Here is an 11,026-nt window from a genome sequence, read left to right as displayed (position 1 = left end):
GTTGCGGCGAGCAGGGGCTTCTCTCGTTGCGGAGCACGGGCTCTAGGCATGCGGGCTTCAGTAGTTTAGTTGTGGCATGCGGGCTCAGTAGTCGTGGCACACGGGCTTTGTTGCTCCACAGCATGTGGGATCTTCCTGGACCAGGGCTTGAACCCGTGTCCCTGCATTGGCAGGCAGATGCTTAACCATTGCACTACCAGGGAAGTCTCAGGAGAACATGTAATTTTTATACACACATTTTTCATACAAAAGGTTGATCTTTAGAGGAATTTAAAATAAATAACCTGAAAATCAGTGTCACTGATTGCAAAATAGGTATCTTGCTCTTTGACTGTCTAAAGGTGACCAGCCTCCTTTGTAGCTAAATATCTCTGGTGGAGATTTCTCACTCTCTACATAAGATACCGTTCCATGGTGTCCCAACGTGTTTTTCTTTGGTTTAATGAAATCTGTGTCGAGGACTCCATTTCAGAAATGTCGTTTAATTGTGAGGTTCTAGGCAAACAGCTTGAGGTGACCTGTTCACTTTGACACCTGGACACTACTTTACTATATGGATGTTAAGCATGTGCTAAATCATCATGTATCTCCTTCTCTAGGAACCACCTTCTAGATGCATCTTTATTTTAAAAAAATTTTTATTTATTTATTTATTTGGCTGCATTGGGTCCCAGTGTGGTCTGCGGGCTTCTGTAGTTGTGGCGTGCAGGCTTAGTTGCCCCGCGGCATGTGGGATCTTAGTTCCCTGACCAGGGATTGAACCCGTGTCCCCTGCACTGCAAGGTGGATTCTTAACCACTGGACCACCAGGGAAGTCCCTAGGCATCTAGGGACTTTAAATCTAGATCTAGAAGTCAGAGATGGAGAAAGTTGGAAGCCAGAGAGATTCAGCACTTGAGAAAGATTTAACCTGTCCTGGTTGGCTTTGAAGATGAAGGGGGTCATGTGGAAAAAAACCTGAGAACATCTTCAAGCTGAGAGTGACACCTGGCCAACCATGAGGCTACTGTGGGCTGGGCATTGATTCCCCTTAGCTCCCTTTCTGCCAGGTCACCTTATGTTAAGAAAATTTTATCTAAAACTTGGGAAAAAAGCAGGTACATGGCTGTAATGTCCTCTCAGTATCATTGCTTCACGTTTGTGTCAGTGGGGTTCCCTAGGAAGTGGAGGTTGAGACTGAGTCAGGATCATTATTGAGAGAGAATGACTCACAAATGTACATGAGAAGGAAGCAGGACTGGGCAGAAAGAACCTCAGACTGCAATCCGGAACTGACCAAGTTCCAGCCAAGCCAATGTAGAACTTGGAAGTGAAGATGCTTACTAAGGAGTCCCACATTGGTCAGAAGACCTAGTGCCCTTGCTGTATCATCATGGCTGGGCTGCCGAGGAAGAATGACATCTGGGGCAGATCCTGAAGGTGTTGACAGCTGGAAGCTCTCGGGGAACTGCATTTCTTGCAGCTGAATGGCAGATTCTTTAGAGAGATCTCAGAGGTATATCTCGACAGGCTTATTCAAAATCTATGTCATCATCTAGAAAAATGCATCTTTAAAATCATGGATTGAGCTTTAATTTACATAGAGTAAAATTCATGCTTTTTAGGTGTACTTTTTTTTTTAAATAGACTTTTTTGACTAAATATTTTTTTAAATTACTTTTTATTGGAGTATAGTTGATTCATTATGTGGTGTTAGTTTCTGCTGTACAGCAAGGGGAGTCAGTTATACATATACACATGTATATATACATATACATACATTCACTCTTTTTTAGATTCTTCTCCCATCTAGGTCATTACAGAGTACAGAGTAGACTTCCCTGTGCTGTACAGTAAGTTCTTATTAGTTATCTATTTTATTATATATAGTAGTGTGTATATGTCAATCCCAATCTCCCAGTTTATCCCTTCCCCCATCCCCCTTGGTAACCATAAGTTTGTTTTCTACATCTGTGACTCTATTTCTGTTTTGTAAATAGGTTCATTTGTACCATTTTTTTTAGATTCCACATATAAGCGATATCATATGATATTTGTCTTTCTCTGTCTGACTTCACTCAGTCTGACAATGTCTAGGTCCATCCATGTTGCTGCAAATGGCATTAGTTTATTCCTTTTTATGGCTGAGTAATATTATATCTATCTATCTATCTATATCTATCTATCTATATATATCACATCTTCTTTATCCATTCATCTGTTGATGGACATTTAAGTTGTTTCCATGTCCTGGCTATTGTAAATAGTGCTGCAATGAACATTGGGGTGCATGTGTCTTTTTGAATTATGGTTTTCTCCAGATATACGCCTAGGAGTGGGATTGCTGGATCATATGGTAGGTAGCTCTAGTTTTAGTTTTTTTTTTTTTAAAACTTTTTTCTTTTCTTTTTCTTTTTTTTTTAAAGGAATTTCTTTATTTTTATGGCTGTGTTGGGTCTTCGTTTCTGTGCGAGGGCTGTCTCTAGTTGTGGCAAGCGGGGCCACTCTTCATCGCAGTGCGCGGGCCTCTCACTATCGCAGCCTCTCTTTTGCGGAGCACAGGCTGCAGACGCGCAGGCTCAGTAGCTGTGGCGCACGGGCTTAGTTGCTCCGCGGCATGTGGGATCTTCCCAGACCAGGGCTCGAACCCGTGTGCCCTGAATTGGCAGGCAGATTCTCAACCACTGCGCCACCAGGGAAGCCCTAGTTTTAGTTTTTGAAGGAACCTCCATACCATTCTCCATAGTGGCTGTACCAATTTATATCCCCACCTAAAAAAATAGACTTTATTTTTTTGGAGCAATTTTAGGTTCACAGCAAAACTGAGCAGAAAGCAGAGAGTTTCCATATACTCCTGGCCCTCACACATGCACAGTCACCTCCACTAATGACATTCCCCACAGCTGGACTCCAGTGTTGTACAAATGGTATATAATAACACATACACACCATTACAGTATCATGCAGAATAGTTTCATTTCCCTACAAATCCTCTGTGCTTTGCCTATGCATTCTTTCCTCTCCGGCGGTATTTGTAATATGAAAATACATAGTTGTGTAACTACTACCATGATCAATGTAGGCAGACCCTTGGTCCTAGAGCCTAGTTATACCTTCAATTCTAGTCTTTACTAGCTAAATTCCTGGACCCTTTGGCTTCTGCATATTTTTTAAGGCCTTTTGTTCTGCTTTGCTCAACATGTTGGTTCTTTTCTTAGATTAAGGGAAGGGAAGGGATATAGAAACAGAGGAGAAGCAGTCAAGAAACAATAGTGCAGGGTCCTGGTTCTTCCTGAAGGGATACACATAACAGTACCTTTCAGTTCTTCTGCAGGAACTAAGGTCCCCACCCAGTTGGAGGATGGTAACATCAGGCTGAGGGCAAGATTCCTGGAGCACCGCCCTGTTACCTCACCTCCAACCAATCAGAAGAAAGTCTGCATGTGGTGGAAGATATAGAAGACTCTGACCCTCCTCCCCGAATGATTAACTGCGATTCACTTCCCCTTTATCCCTCACGGTTCAGCAGAATCTTCGGAGTTGCTCTTGGACACGAGTCCACCTTTTCCCTAGGCTGCCGGTCTCCTGAATAAAGCAACGTTTCCTTTCCCACCAACACCTGTCTCTCAAGTATTGGCTTTTGAGTGGTGGGAAGCTGAACCTGAGTTAGGTAATATCAAGACCTGGGATATTTCCACTACCCCACAAAATTCTTTCATGTCTCTGTCTTAAGGCCCCACCCCCCTGCCCTTGCCCCAGCTACTGTCAGCCACTAATCTGATTTCTGTCCCTTTAGCTTTGTCTTTTTCATAACGTCATATCAATAGTAAAAGCACCTGTGTTTGAATTACCTACTTTCTACTTTATTAGAATCCAGACATTGTAAAATTCCATGTGAACTTATAGATTCTTTCTAGGAAAAAAGACAAAGGTTACAGGGTGGCCTTCTTTTGACCTTCTAGGACATTATTAACTGTTTTTTTGTTTCTTTTGTTTTTTTGCAGGGGTGGGGGAGAGTTACAGTTTGATTAAGACATAGTTCCTATGCTCATCCACTTCAAGTGTACAACTCAGCGTCTTTCAGTATATCTACAGAGTCGTGCAACCATCACCACAATCAAATTTTCAACTTATCCATCACCTCTCTGTAGAAAACCCTGTGACCTTTAGCTGTCACCTCCCCATTCTCTCTCCTCCCACCTACTGGTAACCACAAATCTACTTTTTGTCCATATAGATTTGCCTATGCTGGACATTTCATATAAATGGACTCATACACTATGTGGTCTTTTGTGTCTGGCTTCTCTCACTGAGCATCATGTTTTCAAGGTTCATCCACATTGTAGCGTGTGTCAGTACTTCACTCCTTTTTATGCCTGAATAATATCCCCTTGTATGGATGTAGCACATATTGTTTCTCCTTTCATCAATTAATGGACATTTGGGTTATTTCCACTTTTTGGCTCTTATGAATAATACTGCTACAGATATTCATGTATAAGCATTCATCACTTTTGTACCTATTAGAGAATTCATTTTAGGATTTCTTTGACTGACTGTATAAAGTATGTCCTTGAATTTGAACCTGCCTTACCATTTCACCTGTTCCTTCATGAATGAATGAATGGAACAAAATCTTCAATATGTGTTCATTTTATGTTAGTATGACCATCCTGGTTTTCACTTTTTGAAAATCATACTTGAACCCTCCACTGAAGGCCACACGTCGTCTCCTGTAGCCCTTTGCTACGACTAGAGCAAAACTGGGTTCTAGTAATTTCTTCTTCCCCTAGCCCTATGGACTCATACCATTCCTGGTGGGTTCCCTTAAAACTGTCCACACTGTTGAACAGGGTCTCTTTTCTGAACACCGTGAATGTGATATTTGTTTTCTGGCTGGTCTGACTGATGCTGTTACTGCAGGGAACATTATGGGATATGGTTCACACTGTATCCTCAGAAGATACACAGTAGTGCATAGCAGGTTTTCATTAAATATTCGTAGAATGAATAAATCAAAGGGCACAATAAAACACACAACTTGAAGGTTCTTGAAGGCTCCTTAACTATTCACTGCTATGAGTTGGCAGTATTGAATTTTATCTGAAGGTTAGAAAATCCTCTTACCCTTTGTGTTATGGAAAACTACTAACTGCAAGGACCACCCTTTCTCACATGACTTAGATAAGACCCACAGATGTCCCCTTTGTTTATCTGTAACAAGGCCAGACGCGGACCCTTCAAGTTCCCATTCTTTGCCTCATAAGTGATTAGCTGAACTGCATGTCCCCACTGATCAATTGGAAAAAGCTGCTCTTAAACCAAATTTTGGTTAAGCTCCTTTCCTTCCTGCAGGTCCCTGAACTTTGGCCACAATCTCACCTGAGCCAGCAGACAGCATCTCCTGAGAACAGGAAGACCTCTGATCGGCCATCTTATTACACCATCTTTTCATCCCTTTTCCCTAATTCTAGAAAGCTCAGTTCCTTCTAGTATTCCTATAAAAGAAAATCTTTTGGAAAAACTCTTGAGACGCTTGAAGACTTTATGGTCAGGGTGTTCTTCACTGCAGTAGGTCCCCCTGCCCTATTTCAATATCTTCCCCTTTTCCCTTGAAGAATCCTTCTGAATAACGTCTCTCCTTACTAACTAAGTCTGGATTTGTTTTTTATTTGACAGAGTAATGGTCTGTGTGCTTAGCCAGACATATATGGTGTAGGGGAGGAAAAATTCTCTACCTTCTTTGGGGTATTATTTCTAGCGGTTTTAATTACATATATTAATTAAAAATCTTAACTCTTAGAAACCTTAATTTCTAGTGAAAACTAGGAAGAAAGCAATTATGAACTGTCTGTTATATACCAACCATTCTGTAGATTAACAAGTTTATGAATATACTATTTCATATTTCTAGAAGCATATGCTTCCTCAGAGTACAGTTTTTCAATGTGGCACAAGACGTGTTTCCTAAAAGACCTCCAAAATCTTTAGTTCAAATGGGAAGCCCAAAGCAGGTAAACTTAAATTTAGCAATTAATTTTTAGTACATTACCATATTTGTTTTTTAAAACTTTTATTTATCTTTATTTAATTTAATTTTAGTTTTTGGCTGCACCACATGGCTTGTGGGATCTTAGTTCCCCAACCAGGGATTGAACCCAGGCCCTTGGCAGTGGAAGTGAGGAGTCCTAACCACTGGATCGCCAGGGAATTCCCACATTATCTCATTTGGAAATGATCTGGATAGTCAATGAATAACCATCATTTAACTTAACTTAGTAGAACTTTAAAGTTACCAAAAAGATTTTGGAAACTATTTTAAATTAGACCTATTTTATAAAACATCATTCTTGTTGAAAAATTTATTTATAAATTTCATGTCACATTTATTCAGTTTGCTCATTCTTAACAGCTATGTTTACATTACTCAGGAAAATTTCATAAAACATTAGACAAAGTTAGCCATCATTCTATTTTTCTTGCTGACAAATTTAGTAATATATATATATATATATATATATATATATATATATATATATATATATATATATATTAGGCAAACATCCAATACGATAGTGCTGGGAATCTCCTAGAGCCTTCTAAAAGTCTGTTTGCACATGAGGAGAGAATGTGCAAGTTTTCTGTCTGTTTTCAGCATGTATTTGAGCCTGACAGTCCACATGGCATTTCAATCTAAAGAAAGCACGGGCATGTCTGAACTTGCCTACTTTCGGGGGCCCAACCTCTCTGGGTCTATTTGCATAACGACAATGAACAGTCCTTACAATACAGAGTTCATTGTAAGGGAGGAAAGAGCGACGCGACTGTAATATCATCCTGTGATAAGGGGAGAGAAGAGGACAGTCTGCCCCAGATATGCCAGCATGGATTTTTGCTTTCTCTGGGTCTTGTGTGACCCCCATGGGAACGGACGGAATATGAGGAAGAATTCATAGATCAGTTTTTCGAAGACCGAACAACCCTGCTAACCTCTCTTAGAATGCCACGTTGTGGGAAATCCCAACTTCCAGTAGTTTTAAGTCTCACAGATTTTAACTCCTCCAGGGCTGTGCCTCTGGACATTTATGGGTTCACCAAGAAAGTGACCCTGTTCATAGGTGCATCCCATACAAGTTCACAGAGATGTAGAGCGTGGAGACTCTCTGGGGTCTTGCATCATACTGAGGGATGTGGTTACCCCAACTGGGGAAATTTGAGCTATTTTTCTTCAAATGATTTCATTTGGTTGCTAGGGCTGGAGAGGTTTACAGGAAATGCAGTTTATATACCTATGCCAGCATGGCCTTTGAGTCATGTATATGGTGAATTTTAAAGACATATATGTTTTCTTCCTCAGCTTAACAAACTTTCAGGCTTTTGTCATCATCAAAAGAACATGCAGAGAATGTTAAAATCATGAAACACAGAGTCAGATAATTTGGGTTCAAATCCTGACACTGTCAGTTACTAGCCGGTGACTGTGGACAAGTCTTTAAACCTCTCTGAACCTGTTTCCTTGCCTGTAAGATGGGAAAATAAAGGCATCAGAATAACTAAGTTGTTGTAAGCAGTGGGGTATGCGCCATGGAGCCAGACTGCCTGAGTTTGAATCCCAGCTCTGCCTCTTCCTAGCTGTGTGATTTCTGGCAAGTTACTTAACTTCTCTGTGCCACAGTTTGTTATCTGCAAAATGGCAGTGACAATACAAGTACATACATCACTGGATTGTTGTAAGTGTTAAAGACGGTAGTGTATGTAAAATGTTAAACACTAGCATAATGCTGTATAAGTTTTGCTGTTATTATCATAAGGCATGTAACATTTTTCCACAGTGGTACTTCAGTAAATGTTTGAGCCAGTCTAAGGTGTGGGCTGAAAGGGCAAGGGCTGAGAGAGAAAAGGGAACTGGGACAGGAGGGTAATGACATCATTTCAGGAGGAAGTGGGCCAGAGGAGTCATTCACAGGACAACTTTCAGAAGTTATGGAGTTTCATGAGAATTTCAGGCTGGGGACCATTTCCCTCAAGGTCCTAAGTTCTAAATCTCTCTGAAGAGAGCTATTCAGCCCATTGCTTCTTTTTTTTTTCTTAAAAAAAAAAGAAGGTTTATTCTTTTTATCTTTATGGGGAATTAATAGCTGACAACAACATCTAATCAGTACTATCTCTAATGGTTAATTTTTAAAATATATTTATTTAATTGGCTGCACCAGGTCTTAGTTGTGGTATGCAGGATCTTCGTTACCCTGTGTGGGATCTTTAGTTGCAGCATGTGGGCTCTAGTTCCCTGACCAGGGATTGAACCTGGACCTCCTGCAGTAGGAGTGCAGAGTCTTAGCCACTGGACCAGCAAGGAAGTCCCTATCAAGGGCACATTTTAGTTAAGAAGTTCTCCTTAGCTTTGTAATTTTAACTGGATTTTGGTTGAAACTTAAGAAACCTTAACCATACATGTGTAATAACTGTTCTGCTACAAAATTTATGTCACATTTCCCACGTTCCTCTTGCCTCGATGAAAATTACTGAAGGTCTTCTTTTATCATCAAAGCTCAAAGGGATGTATGCCATGGCATATGGTAAGTACATCTGAAAACTGTTTATCATCACTTACTAAGACACAGTATTCCAGTTCAAGTTGATAGACAAAACATAAACTAGATTTAAAGTGCTGTATTAAAAAACAAAAACACCCTTTGCATGTTGGGGTAATTAACATGTAGAGACCTAAGCATGTAGCCTTATTCAGAGAATGACAGCTGCTCAAATTTATGCTTAAGGCATTTTTATCCATATCTAACTAGAGGTTTCAGAGACGATAACACCAGTCAGCTATTCCGAATTCTTTCATGTTAAATAGGAACCTCTTCTCAATAGTACCCTTAAAGTCACATCTCATTTATCTTCCTTCTTAAGAACTGCATAGGCTTATTTTAAATAGTTTAAACACCTGTAATAAACGACAGTCGGCTAAAAGTAGAGGTACTCTGGTTAATGCTCAAAATGTTGTGGCCAGAGGAAAAGCCAGCATTATTAAATATGAATGCAAGCCTTACCAACACAAATTGAACCTTTCTTTTTTCAATAAAAAAGCTAGGGGCTTCCTTGGTGGCGCAGTGGTTGAGAATCCGCCTGCCAATGCAGGGCACACGGGTTCGAGCCCTGGTCTGGGAAGATCCCACATGCCGCGGAGCAACTAGGCCCGTGAGCCACAACTACTGAGCCTGCGCGTCTGGAGCCTGTGCTCCGCAACAAGAGAGGCCGCGACAGTGAGAGGCCCGCGCACCGTGATGAAGAGTGGCCCCCGCTTGCCGCAACTAGAGAAAGCCCACGCACAGAAACGAAGACCCAACACAGCCATACATAAATAAATAAATAAATAAATAAATAAAGGAGTTCCTAAAAAATAAAAAAAATAAAAAAGCTAGTCCAAAAAAGGTCTCATTCTATAAAGATTTCTTGTTTCCAAATCACAGTGAAAGGAACTTGAGTAATTTACCAAGTTTGTTTTCTACCATGTGTCTTAAAGATACCTCACTAAAAACTGGTACCTGATACAACAGAATGACATATGCAGAATGTAATATTGTAGTGACAGGACTGAGGTTGATTGTTACAGACGTATTTCCACTCTGATTATTAAATGGTTACATCCTAATTATTTATATAGTTGTTGTTGGTTTTTTGTTTTTTGTTTTTTTTTCCTGGCCGCGCCGCTCGGCATGCGGAATCTTAGTTCCCTGACCAGGGATAGAACCCCTGCCCCCTGCGGTGGGAGCACGGAGTCTTAACCACTGGACCTCCAGGGAAGTCCCCCTAATTATTTATATAGAACATTGGTCCAATAACAAAAACAGAGAACAGCAGCTACAACTTTATCTCATTCAATGTTCAGAGATAAAAGGGTTAACCGTTCTTTCCATTATTTTCTGCAGATAACTCCTCTTTTTTTTCTTATTTAAATCTGATGGCAACTGAATTCTGACATTCTTCCAAGCTACTGTACGAAGAGGATGCTGAAGGCCATCACGATACAGCATACTGCAACATAAGGCTTCTTCTGTTCACCAATTCTGGCACACTTCCAAAATATACCCAACAACCCAGTTTTACTTCTGTCCAGGAGACTGGGTGCCAAGGATCAGATATAAGCACAGGTACATATAAGCAGCAAGATTACAGTCAACAGACTCTGAAAATTGAAGATGGCAGACATAGTGAGGCCCGCGAAGTCTCACCCACATCCTTCCATTGCTTCTTTTTTTTTTAAAAAAATTATTCACTTATTTATTTATGGCTGTGTTGGGTCTTCGTTTCTGTGCGAGGGCTTTCTCTAGTTGCGGCAAGTGGGGGCCACTCTTCATCGCGGTGCGCGGGCCTCTCACTGTCGCGGCCTCTCTTGTTGCGGAGCACAGGCTCCAGACGCGCAGGCTCAGTAGTTGTGGCTCACGGGCCCAGTTGCTCCGCGGCATGTGGGATCCTCCCAGACCAGGGCTCGAACCCGTGTGCCCTGCATTGGCAGGCAGATTCTCAACCACTGCGCCACCAGGGAAGCCCTGGGAAGCCCCGGGAAGCCCCTTTCCATTGCTTCTTAGTGCTCTATTTCTCTTGCATGGGCTTTTTCGACTTAAAGGAAGACACACCACATAAGAGTTGTGAGTTAAGGTTTTTTTCGGGGTCTTACTGAGGACTATAGCCCAGGAGACAGCTACTCAGTTAGCTCTGAGGAAAATGCTCTGAGGAGGCAGTGGGGAATGCCAGTTGATACGTGATTTTTGGCTAGGGAATACATTCGGTCAAGCATACATCTTGGTAAAAGATTACTGCTAGTCACAAAGAACAAATATCTCAAGTTAATGCATTTAGTGCTTTTCTGTGTATGGGAAGATGCAAGAATCTGGAATCATTTAACTTCTTCCTGAGATATATATCTAAATATCTAAGGCCTGCTTGTCCAAAGCATGGAGTGCCTCATACAGTTCCCCATCCTGAGTTCCTCTCAGGGTGTACACTTGCTCAGCAACTGCGGTAGGTTACGACTTCATCCTTG

At 41.2% G+C, this 11,026-nt stretch overlaps 1 non-coding gene and 1 pseudogene across 1 annotated transcript; both read right to left on the bottom strand.

The window, feature by feature from the left end:
- Positions 1–8,262: 8,262 nt before the first annotated feature.
- On the bottom strand, positions 8,263–8,335 carry TRNAR-CCU. The gene has a single exon. It is a non-coding gene; the product is annotated as a tRNA-Arg (tRNA).
- Positions 8,336–9,973: 1,638 nt separating this feature from the next.
- Positions 9,974–10,192, bottom strand: LOC118893422 (annotated as a pseudogene).
- Between the last annotated feature and the right edge of the window lie 834 nt (positions 10,193–11,026).

The sequence above is a fragment of the Balaenoptera musculus genome, chromosome 3 (genome assembly GCF_009873245.2).
Source record: "Balaenoptera musculus isolate JJ_BM4_2016_0621 chromosome 3, mBalMus1.pri.v3, whole genome shotgun sequence".
In the NCBI taxonomy this organism is placed as follows: Eukaryota; Metazoa; Chordata; class Mammalia; order Artiodactyla; family Balaenopteridae; genus Balaenoptera; species Balaenoptera musculus.
The sequence above is the reverse complement of the archived record's forward strand: the minus strand, read 5'-3'. Positions and strand labels throughout refer to the sequence as shown.